The sequence below is a fragment of the Chionomys nivalis genome, chromosome 23, assembly GCF_950005125.1.
Source record: "Chionomys nivalis chromosome 23, mChiNiv1.1, whole genome shotgun sequence".
Classification (NCBI taxonomy): Eukaryota; Metazoa; Chordata; class Mammalia; order Rodentia; family Cricetidae; genus Chionomys; species Chionomys nivalis.
Window position 1 is genome coordinate 45,734,394 of NC_080108.1, and position 12,782 is coordinate 45,747,175.

General features: G+C 45.5%; 1 pseudogene; it reads right to left on the reverse strand.

Moving 5' to 3' along the window:
* Positions 1–3,067: 3,067 nt before the first annotated feature.
* Positions 3,068–12,564, reverse strand: LOC130865169 (proteinase-activated receptor 1-like; annotated as a pseudogene).
* Between the last annotated feature and the right edge of the window lie 218 nt (positions 12,565–12,782).

A 12,782-nucleotide genomic window follows, 5' to 3' on the forward strand; every position in this document is an offset into this window, starting at 1 on the left:
TGTTTAATGGACTCTATTGCTTTTATAATGCCATTTTTTCCCACTTCTTCTGGATTAGGGTGTTCAAGACGTTCTGTTGTAAGATCACTGGGTTCTGGTGTTTTCATGTTGTTTTTCAGATTGGTGGGGGAATTCTTGCCTTGGCGCCTGCCCATCTCTTCCTTCAAATACTATTCGATGGATTTCTTTTTTTTTTTCGAGACAGGGTTTCTCTGTAGCTTTGGAGCCTGTCCTGGCACTAGCTCTTGTAGACCAGGCTGGCCTAGAACTATGGATCTTATGGAACAGGATCAGGTTCCCTTGCTGGCTAGGGACCTCTCTGACAAAAGGACTACCTTGCTGCAGGCCGGCTATTGAAGCAAAGGAACTCCCGCCCACCCCGATGCCCTACAGCACCTTGTCCCAGCACCCAAACAGGCTGAGCTGGCAGATCTTGTGGCCCTGTGGAAGGGAGGAAGAAGGGAGAAGGTTCCTGGGTGCAAGCTGGGATTGGTTAGGGAGAGAGAGGCCTTAGAGGATGGGAGCAACCCCTGCGGAATGACCGGGGAGTGAAGACCCTAATTTAATTTTCAAAAATTTTTTTTTGTATGGTGAGTTTTTTGAAGCCCGTACAAGGATATATTTTCCATGTGATTTTCTTACACAGGATTCCTTTAAGATTAAGCTTTTTGAATAAAAATGTGATCAATGTTTGCCTTTGAACATATCTTGTTGAACATGATGTAACACCTGCTTAATTCTGACTTGAAACATACCTGGTGAACAAAACTTTCATAATGAGTTTTTGGTTTTATACATTTCTTTTCCAGACAACCCCTCCCTCCTCCGTAGTCCTATGGCAGAAACCGTAAACATTCCTAAGAAGTATTATTGTGGCAAACACACTGTAACTCTGGTAAATGCTCTGTTGTGACTGTTAACTTTGCACAAATTCTACCTTTTTACATTTTTTTTCTTTTTTCTTTTTTTTTTTTATTCTTTTTTACTTAAAATTTCCAACTGCTCCCCGTTTCCCATTTCCCTCCCCGTCCTCCCACATATTGCCCCCTCCCCCCGCTCCCCTCCCCCTATCCCAACTCCACTTCTCCTCCCCCTAGTCCACTCCCCCTCCCTCTCAATACTGAAGAGCAGTCCAAATTCCCTGCTCTACATGAAGACCAAGGTCCTCCCACTTCTATCTAGGTCCAGGAAGGTGAGCTTCCAAACAGGCTACGCTCCCACAAAGCCAGTTCATGTATTAGGATCGAAACCTAGTGCCATTGTCCTTGGCTTCTCATCAGCCTTCATTGTCCGCCTTGTTCAGAGAGTCCAGTTTCAACCCATGCTTATTCAGTCCCAGTCCAGCTGGCCTTGGAGAGCTCCCAATAGATCAGTTCCACTGTCACAGTGGGTGGGTGCACCCCTCGTGGTCCTGATTTCCTTGCTCATGTTCTCCCTCCTTCTGCTCCTCATTTGGACCTTAAGAGCTCAGATGGTTGATCCAAATTGGGTCTCTGTCTCTCTCTCGATCCATCGCCAGATGAAAGTTCCTGTGCCATTCTCCTTGGCCTCTCGTCAGCTCTCATTGTCCACCACATTAAGAGAGTCCCGTTTTATCCCATGTTTTTTTCAGTAGCAGTCCAGCTGGCCTTGGTGAGCTCCCAATAGATCGGCCCCCCTGTCTCAGTGGTTGGGTGCACCCCTCATGGTCCTGACTTCCTTGTTCATGTTCTCTCTCCTTCTGCTCCTCATTATAACCTTGGGAGCTCAGTCCGGTGCTCCAGTGTGGGTCTCTGTAGCTTTTTTTGGTTCCTGTCCTGGAACTAGCTCTTCTAGACCAGGCTGGCCTCGAACTCACAGAGATCCGCCTGCCTCTGCCTCCCGAGTGCTGGGATTAAAGGCGTGCGCCACCACCGCCCGGCTAAGGGCTTATTTCTTAAAAATATACATCGTAAGCTGTGATTGTACCCTAATCTATAGCTACTGGAAGCGGAAACTCAGGTCTTCAAAGCTGTTTAGCTGTTAGGCCTTGCTTTTGTGAAAAACACTTGGTGGTGTCTGGCTGAACACACTTCTCTGTACAATGGTGTATCTGCAGTGCTTACATCACGTTGACCACACGTCAGCTATAAGCTTTGCTTGAGCAAAGGCAGAACTCAGATAACGCCTGGCTGTCAGTCAATCTGCAGCCCCAGTTCCCATCAGAGTGCCCAGGGCACGTGGGTGTGTTTGTGCAAGAGCCAGCCTTGCACGACAGCTACTGGATAGAAACACACCTTTCTCTGCTCCTCGGATGTGCAGGCGACTCTCGTGGTTATCTCCCTCCTACGATGTCTTATCCTAGCTGCTCAGATACAGTCAGTTCACAGCTGATGGGAAGCCTTGAGCAAGGAGTGGGCCTGGTGGTCCCCATCTGTGGTCCCCATCTCTGCTCGCTGGGAGGTACAGCTGAATGGGTATCAGCTGTCCAGAGGATCTCATGGAGATGGCTGTGCCTAGTTCCTGGGGTTGGCTGCTCTGAAAGGTTTCTTATAATCCTGGTGGGTCTCATGCTCAATCCTGGTCCATGTATTCAGTATGTAAATTGCTACCCATATCAAAATGGACTTTCCAACTGCTTTGGTAATTCTTTGACTATGGTGTATTCAAGATGAGAAGCACTAGATCTTCCCCTACACAGATAATACTGTTTCATCCTTCTATTGCTTAAACATTACCATCAAATAATTGGAAATATATATATATGTAAAAGCTGTATTAAGTCTGAACTAGGAACTCCTTCCCTATCACTGGACACCTTTAGCTGTTCAGTGCTAATATCCACCAAACCAGACTTTGTTTAGTAAGTCAGAGAATCAGATTATTTCCATAGTAACTGATAGGAAATAAACGAGAAACGTGTCAAAGCGCCGATTCCATGCTGCATTGCAAATACGCATGTGCATACCGCCTATATATTCAGGTCACCTAGATATATGAGAAGGGACAGTTGGCTGGACATCTTTTGTCCCCATTACCTTTCTGGTAACTATGCTTGATAGCACTTGCAGGAAGTAGGCATGCAGATCAGACATGGTTGTTCTAGGTGGTAAAGTAAATACAGTGCTTGCCAGAGACTAACAGGATCCCCGGGCTGTCCACTTTTCCAGCCCTTTCTGTGTAACCTTCCAGCACTCTTTCTCCCCTAAGCTAGCAGTTTTTTGTATATGCTGTTGTTCAGGTGGCTAGAGCAGGTATCCATTTTGCTTGGCATCAGCTGGCCAGTGCTGTTGTAGCTGTTGGCATCGGAGCTGTCTTTGCAGCACAAGATGCCATAGAGGTGCCTCTGGCACTCGGAGGAGGCGTAGTAGTAAATCAAGGGATCGAGGCAGCAGCTCATGCTGCTCACACAGACACAGAGGAGGTAAGCGAAGTAGGCCGTCTCCGTGGCAGGGCTGTCAGAGAGGAACATGTAGTGCACGATCAGGAGGATATTGGTGGGCCCAAAGCAGACGATGAAGATGCAGAACACAGCGGCGGACAGGAACAAAGCCCGCGACTTCTTGCTCCGAGTGGCCACGGCAGAGGAGCTGAGACACTGGATGATGGACATGTAGCAGACCGTGGAAATGATCAGTGGCATGAGAAAGAAAACAGCGGAGAAGGCTGAGAAGTAGTAGGAGTAAAAGCCTTGCAGCAGCGTCTCATTGAGGACGTCATGGCAGGTGGTGATGTTGGAACCTTGGTGGTCTGCTCCTTGAGGAGGAGAGGCACCACCCCCATGATGGCCATCACCCAGATGACCAGGCAAGTGAAGTTAGCTTGGCCCAGGGTGAGCCAGGACAGGGACTGGATGGGGTACACGACCGCTAGGAAGCGGTCAATGCTTATGACCGTCATGAGCATGATGGAGGCATACATGTTACAGTAGAACGCTGCGGTGGCGAAGCGACACATGCCCGACCCGAACTGCCAATCGCTGCCGGAAAAGTAGTAGCTGATCTTCAAGGGGAGCACGGACATGAACAGCACATCAGCCATGGCCAGGTGCAGCATGTATACCACGGCCGGCTTCTTGACCTGCATCTTCAGGACGAACACTGCGATGGCCAGGATGTTCAGAGGCAGGCTGACGACGAACACAAACGTGTAAACCGAGGGGATGAAGAGAGTCAGCCAGGGGCTGGTCAGATATCCTGAGGCATCGTCCGAGATGAAGGGAGCAGGTGCTGTGGGAGGAGAGCGGCTTTTATTCAGGTAGTTTGCCCTGCCCTCGGGCGAGGCACTTTCATTTTTCTCCTCCTCGTCCCCCAGGGGGACCAGTTCAAAAGCATTTTCACTGGGATTCCTGAGAAAAAATGAGCTGGGGGGTTCAAAGTGACATCTGTCGTCTCAGGTTCTGGCTGGCTCACTGGGATGAGGGAAGACAGCAAGGGACCGCACAGGCTGAGGCCAGCGGCAATGAGCAGCAAGCGCCGCAGCCCATTGTCCCGAGGCTGCCCGCGCGGCTGGGCGCCCGCGGTCAACGGCTTCCTTCGGAGCACTGCGTTTGGACCTCACAGGCGACCAGAGGCCGAAAGAAAGCATCTTTAACAAATGGTGCTGACATAACTGGATGACAACCTGTAGAAGAATAAAATTCATCCATATCTATCACCGTGCACAAAACTCAAGTCCAAATGGATTAAAGATCTTAATATAAACCCAACCACACTGAACCTGATAGAAGAGAAAGTGGGAAGTATCTTGCAATGCATGGGCACAGGAGACCACTTCTTCGTATAACCCCAGTAGCACAGACAATAAGAGCAACAATGAATAAATGGGATCTCCTGAAACTGAGAAACTTCTGTAAAGCAAAGGACACAGTCAATAAGACAAAAAGGCAACCTACTGATTTGGAAACTATCTTCAAGAACTCCACATCAGACAAAGGACTGATCTCCAAAATATATAAAGAACTCAAGAAACTAGACATTAAAATTCTGAATAACCCAATTAAAAAATAGGGTACTGAACTAAACAGAGAATTCTCAGCAGGAGAACAAAAGATACTTAAGGACATGTTCAACTTCCTTATCTATCAGGTAAATGCAAATCAAAACAACTTTGAGATACCATCTTAACCTGTCAGAATGGCTAAAATAAAAAACACCAATGGTAGCTTATGCTGGAGAGGATATGGAATAAGGAGAACACTCAACCATTGCTGATGGGAATGAAAACTTTAGCAACCACTTTGGAAATCAGTATGTTGATTTCTCATAAGACTCGGAGTCAGCCTACCTCTGGATACAGCAATACCACTCTTGGGAATTTGCCCAAAAGATTCCCAAGCATACTACAAAAGCAGTTGTTCAACTATGTTCATAGCAGCATTATTTGTAATAGCCAGAACCTGGAAACAACCTAGATGCTTCTCAATGGAAGAATGGATAAAGAAAGTGTGGAACATCTACACATTAGAGTACTACTCAGTGGTAAAAAACAATTACATCTTGAATTTTATATGCAAATTATCCTGAGTGAGATAACCCAGACCCAAAAATATGAATATGGTATATACTCATCCATTAGTGGATTCTAGCCATGAACAAAAGACATTGGGCCTATAGTTCACGATCCTAGAGAAGCTAAGTAATAAGGTGAACCCAAAGAAAAACATACATACATCCATCTAGAAATTGGAAGCAGACAAGATTGCCTGGCAAAAGTTGGGAGCATGGAGGCAGGGAGTAGAAGGAAGGGGAGAGTGGGAGGGTTGGGGAGAGCTTGAGGGAGTGGGATGGTTGAGATGGAGAAAGAATGGATATGAAAGCAAGGAAGGAGATATCTTAATTGAGGGAACCATTTTGGGGTTGGCAAGAGTCTTGGCTATGGAGGGGTTCCCAGGAATCCATGGGGATGACCCCAGCTAGGACCCTGGCCAGTGGAAGAGAGTGTGCTTGAACTGGCCTTGACCCGTAGTCAGACTGATGACTATCTTGAATATCACCATAGAACCTTTGTCCAGCGACGAATGGAGATGGAGACAGAGACCCACATTGGAGAACTTGACTGAGCTCCCAAGGTCCGGTTGAAGATTGGAAGGGGGAGAATAGGGGCAAGGAAGGCAGGACCATGATGGGTCCACCCACTGAGACAGTGTGCCTGAGCTAATGGGAGCTCACCAGCTCCAGCTGGACTGGGAATGAACGAGCATGGGGTCAAACTGGCCCCTCTAAATGTGGTTGATAGTTGGGGCAGACTGAGGGGTCAATAAAAATGGCCCTGGGATTTGTCTCTACTGCATGTACTGGCTTTTTGGGATCCTATTCTCTTTGGATGCGTACTTTCCAAAGCCTGGATGTAGAGGGGAGGGCCTTGGACTTCCCACAGGGCAGGGGGCCTTGCCCTCTCTTAGGACTGAAGGGGGTAGGGGAGGGTATGTGGGGCACTGAGAGGAAAGTGGGAGGAGGGGAGGAAGTGGGAATTTTGATTGGTACTATTTTTAAAGTAATAAAAAAGAGAAAAAAAAGAAGTAGAGGGGATATGGGAACAATTGAGAGAGCAGAAAAACATGATCAAAGTATAATGTATGAAAAACATGTTTCACCAGGTGGTGGTAGTGGTGTCCTATGCCTTTAACCTTAGCAGTCGGGAGACAGAATCAGGAGGATCTCTGAGTTTGAGACCAGCCTACAGAGTGAGTTCCAGAATAGGCTCCAAAACTGCACAGAGAAACCCTGTCTCAAAGAACCGAAAATGAAAAATTTTAATTATAAAAAAATGGTGGAGATGAACACAGTTCTCACAGAACTACAGTTCACTCCCACAAGAACAGAGCTTCCTGTAGTATCTGGTAACCTCTCCTCACACATTCACACCATGATTCCATCTGCAATGCTGTCATACAGGCAGAAGACACCTAGGAGAACCAAGCAGATGCCAGCCCCATATTTTTTATCCTTAGACTACTATAAGCTAAATAAGCTTCTTACCTTACTTCCAGCTTTGGCTTTGTTTTCTGTAATCTTCTCTTATGTGGGATGTTCCTCTGCATTCTGTGAATTTTTTTTAATATTTATTTATTTATTATGTGTACAATATTTTGTCTGTGTGTATGTCTGCAGGCCAGAAGAGGGCACCTGACCCCACTACAGATGGTTGTGAGCCACCATGTGGTTGCCGGGAACTGAACTCAGGACCTTTGGAAGAGCAGGCAATGCTCTTCACCACTGAGCCATCTCTCCAGCCCTACATTCTGTGAATGTTTTAATACCATTGATTAATAAAGAAGCTGCTTTGGTGTATGGCAGGACAGAATATAGATAGACAAGGAATCCAAACAGAGATATAGGGAGAAAGAAGGAGTAGGAAAACACCAGAGGATTAAGATACCAGTGCCTTACCGGTAAGTCATAGGGTACATGGCAAAACACAGATTATTAGAAATGGGCTGATTTATATGTAAGAGTTAGCTGGTAAGGAGCCCAAGTCACTCAGGTGCAAGGATATGGCTTTTTCTGAATGGGCCTTGATCCTGGAGAGTAGAATTTCATGCCTTCAAGATGTCTCTGGCTTCCTCCAGCTCTCTCAGTTCTCTTAAGAGGTTCTGTCATGGAAGGAATGGAAATCAGACCTAGTAACAGTCTCTCAGGTCCACTGGCAAGAAAAGATCAGGGCCTATTCACCCCTAGTAAACAAAACGTAAGGAAGAAAACCCACACCATGAATCCCCTGGTTGGTGGGAATGGGGCTCAGTGGTGGCTCACTTGCCTGGCATGTAGCGCTCCTGCTGCAGCAGCTCTATCAGAGGAGGCTCTCCTCCTGGGCTGTGGTCTGTTCCAGTGCATGCTGGAGATGTTCAAACCTGGAGAAGGAAGGCAGCTGAGACACTAGCCTGGTAGGGATCTGCCATGCCAGCATTTGAACCCTCACCAGCTCTATTCGTCTGGACAATCCAGAATTACCTTTCAGCTGAACACATTACTTACTTCCTCAAGGGAAAGGGTTAGAGAGAATCTGGGTTGTATTTTTTTTTCTCAACTTTTGAAAACTGGTAGAAGCTAACTGGAAAATATACACTGTGCTGAACTAAAAAAAAGCTAGCATATTTTTCCAACAGTCCAAAAACATTATTTTGGAGAAATGTCACTATCCGAGTCACAGTTCAGGGAAGATATTCATGGCTTTGATTAGATACCAGGTGAATATGAACATCCTGTAAATCTCTATGTCTGCCCTCTAGTGGAGCCCACATGACACTGCAGAAAAGGCTCTGATTATCCTACAGCTCAGACTCTGCGTTGGGTTAATTTGTCAACTTCTAATCTGTTTATGGCCAGAGTAAATCTTCTCACAGTAAACTGATGAACCCTACAGAGAGCCTGTAATCAGCAGGAGTGTGCTGCATTCAAATCTGCTGAAGAGTAGAAACTTATCTCTAAAGGTGATTTTCCTAAAAAAATAAATAAATAAATTGGTGGAGGACACACTGCCCTTCACAATTGACACTCCTCCTTCTAGGTTTGGGGATTCCATGACAATATTTGTGGGGAGGCCTAACCTAAGGGATAAGATACTCAGACAATACTAGAGATATCAGAACAGAAGAAGGGGACATAATCCCCATAAGACTAAAGATCAAGCATAATGTTTTCTGGGCAGAAGCTCCTGATTAGCCAGATGGATATTCTCAGGTATTCTTTCCCTGCTGTGGCTGTGAGCCTGGAAAAATGAGCAGAATCCCAAAGAGGATAGAGATTCAGGTACGGGGACCCACTAGACTCCACCTGCTTCTGCCAGCCGGGGCTCCAACCTCATCTGGGACACAGTGAAGTGATGGCGCAACTTTACTGCCAAGTCTTTTTGCTGGGTAATCAGCTCCTTCTGCTTCAGTGGGGACTGAAGATATTCCTGTAGGCTTTGATGTTCTTATTCATTAGAAGATTGTATTTTAGGACAGGGTTGCATGCAGCAATGTAGATATGTGTGCATGTGTGTGCACACACACACAAAAACACACACACTCCTGAACACACACAAGTACATGGATGCACACATACAAGCATACTGCATTACATCCACATGTTTAGTTTCTAGCTAACATTAATGTAAGAAGAGATTACCTGCGATATTATAGAGAAGAGAGTTAACTATCATTAGCCCATGCCTCTCTACCCATATTCCAACCCAGCGACAGGAAAACACAAGATGCTCTGAGCACAGGGATGTGGTGATATGGTGAGGATTGTGTACTTTTGCTCTGTTTTGATATTTTTATTTTATTTCTACTTTATATGTGCAGGTGTTTTGCCTGCCTGTGTGTCTGTGCACCACACATATGCCTGGTAACCTGGGAGAAGAATCAGTGGGCAGATCAGTCAATGTAGTGCTTGCCCTGTAAACCCAGTACACAAAATGTTTCCTTGACCAGTTATCCAAGCTTGCATAGCAAGTTTTCCAGTCTGTGCATTAAAGGCATAGCTTCCCAGCACAGGACCACTGTACGATGGTGGACCAGCCCCTTGCTCTCAGTTAATGCTTCCCACTGGTTCCAAGGCAGACAGCTTCCTCCAAAAGGAGTTCTCTAGACCACAATTTACCTCAGTTTAGGCCCAATGAACTGAAGCAAAAGTCTCAGAAAACTTTAAAGTCTCTACAAACAGGAGTCAAAATAAACCTTTCTTTCAAGTAGAATTATTATCTCAGGGATTTCTCTAAGTAACAGAAGGCCAACTAACTCACAGCCAAATGAATTCATGCACTACTTCATGCTTAAAAATGTTGCATGGAAGGGCTTGACCACATTGTATGTTGAAGGAGGGAGCTGCTTGTTAGTTCCTAGTCACCAGGCTAGCTTAGACCTGAAATAATCACACAGAAACTGAATTATTAAATCACTGCTTGTCCCATTAGCTCTAGCTTCTTATTGGCTAACTATTACATATTAATTTAACCCATTTCTGTTAATCTGTGTATCTCCACGAGGCTGTGACTTACCAGGTAAAATTCCCAGTGTCTGTCTCTGGCGGCTCCATGACTTCTCTTACATTCGGTCCTTCTTTCTTCCAGCATTCAGTTCTGTCTTCCCTGCTTACCTAAGTTCTGCCCTGCTATAGGTCCAAAGCAGTTTCTGTATTCATTAATGATAATCAGAGCACACAGAGGAAAAATCTCACATCAATTGTATGTTTTTATTAATCAATGATGGACATTTGAATAGTTTCCGGTTTGGGAACACTCTAAGGATGCTGGTATAATCCTGGTGTCCCCTAGATTCTCTGTGGACACTTACTTCTCATTCTTGGATCACTGCATCACCTGGGGACTGCAATTCAACTTTTTGTAAAATTATATATAGTTTCTCACAGGTCTATACCATTTAACACCCCTATCAATATCTGAGGGTCCTCATTTCTCTAAACCCTCCATCAGGCCAATTATAACTCATTATTAAGAAGTTTAGAATAAAAGCAGTTTCTGAGTGTTGCAGACACAACATGGAGTGAGTGTCATAGACCGTGATGAACCTAAGTGGGATGCAGTAACACAGTCTGTTCTCACACATCAGCGTGGCTGTGGGATTTCTGCTGGGCTGAGATGCAGCCACAAGCACCTTAGTGGTTCAGAATTTCTCAGAGAATAAAATCCAGGCCTGCCATGATTCAAGGACAGGTTTACCTGAGCCAAGGTTAGACAAAGGTGAAAGAAAAATGGCAACAGTCAATGATAAGAAGAACAAAACAGGACACGGGGGAGTCATCAGTGGGCAGTCATCATTCACCCAGAGCAGAGAAGGACGCACATCCTCAGAGCCAGCCTTTCCTACCTCCCAGGCACCGTGGTTTGCCTCAGCAGACTCTTTCTCACCTTCATGCTCCAGATTACTTTGGTTTTCTCCAAAGATTTCTCTGCAGATGAATATTTATGCCTCCACAAACACCTGGAAAGCAATTGGCTTCCATCAGTTTTGTGGTCCTTTGTTCTAGTTAGCTGTGTAGACATGAAGAAAGATGGGAAGCTCCATGTGCTCCAGGACTGATGCAAATTGATCTTAACCAGAACAGGCACAGTTCTTTCTCATTAACATTGGTCTCCATCATCCTTAAAGATGTTCCATTGTTCCGTGAGTGCGTGAACACACATATAGAGGCTCAAACCCACAAAAATAGACATAAAAGCAACAACAACAGCACACACACCACCACCACAACAACAACATACTTTTCCTGAACCCAGAAGGCAAGGGAGAGGACTAAAGTGTTGCAGCACTTTTTCTGCTGCAAGGGGGGAGGTAGTGGGTCCTCTGTCTGTCTCCAAGGCCCTTAGATTCAGCCAGGCTACTCTGTCCTGGCCTGCACTTCTTTGCTCTTCGGGAAGTTTTTCATCTCAAAATCCACTGATCATACAGGTAAGTGACAACCACTGCACAACTGAGCTTGCGCACAAAAGACCAAGATCCAAAGGAAGAGGGCTAGACACGAAGCCTCCCGATAATTCCAAGTTGACACATCACAGTCTCCTAAGTAAACATACCCAGACTTCTTCACAGAGGACCTTGACAGAATCAGAGAATGAAACTGACCCATGGTCATCACCCAACAACTTTCTACCATAATAGAGTGCAAGCAATATGAAAATAGCCCAGATCACTCAGTGGGAGCCTAGTGAGGTCACCCACAGTGCTTTTCTGAAAGGGGTCACTCTATACAACTATGAAGGGGAGTCTGTACTAAGACATAGTCATGTACATGATAGAATGAGCATCAAAATGTCAACAAAGAAATGTTCTGCCAGGTTCTGTGTTGTGAAGCCAATGAGATAGACCAGACCTTTCATAGGAATTTACCTCTGTTTGGTGAAAGAGAAGAAGTCTACTTTTTATTTTTAAAATAGCTCTGGTGTTTGATTTTTTGTTATTACAAAAAATATTAATTCAAAGGAGTGAAAATGTATAAAAAATAAGAGCAATCACCAAGTCCTTTCTCTTTCTGACCAAATGAACCCTTTAGAAATTAGATAAGACAGAAAAGACAGAAGGCTCCACCTCTGAGGAGAAAGGAGATCCCAAGAGTTGGGCTAGCCAGCTTGGTCAGAACAGAAATTTTCTGTTCTACCAAGGAAATAAACAACAGGCCCTTGAGCTTACTCACTCAAAGCTCTGTGATACCCCCTATGTGGCTCCCAGCATAGCGCCCTTCCTACAGTACTGAAATGTAGGTATACTGTATGGGATTTACCTATCTCCCTCAATGGACTGCAGCTTCTACCAGAGCATGATACAATCATGTTGTGTCTTCCAAGAGGTTAACTTCACAGAAGGACTTGCGAAGGATCACAGAAATTAACTATTGGATGGGATGTAGGTGGTCAGCTGGGCAAGTGAATGGATGGTTACATGACTGTGTATATATGTATGTGCATGGTTAGATAGGTGGGCAGCTTGCTCCTCCTGCCTCAGCCTACCTGCTGCTGCTTTGTCCAGAGGTCGTAGATCCACTCCTGGGCCTCCTCAGAGAGTGTCTTCACCTTCTCACAGGACTCTTGCAGGAAAATCTGCTCCTCCTGCAGCTTTCTGTTGTCCTCTTTTAACAGGCCTACTTTTCCTCCAACTGTGTCCATTCACGCAGAAGCTGACTCTGGAGGGTTCTTAACCATCACAAAAATGATGAGCTTCAGTCAACCTCTACCTGCCACTCCTACCTACTACACAACCATTCCTGCAAGGTCCCAAGTCCTCTGACAACCCCAGGCTAGATCCCAAATTAGCTACACAAACATCCCCCAGGTGCAGGCCAAAGTCAGAGAACAATCAAATTCCAGAAAACGTCAAACTACTT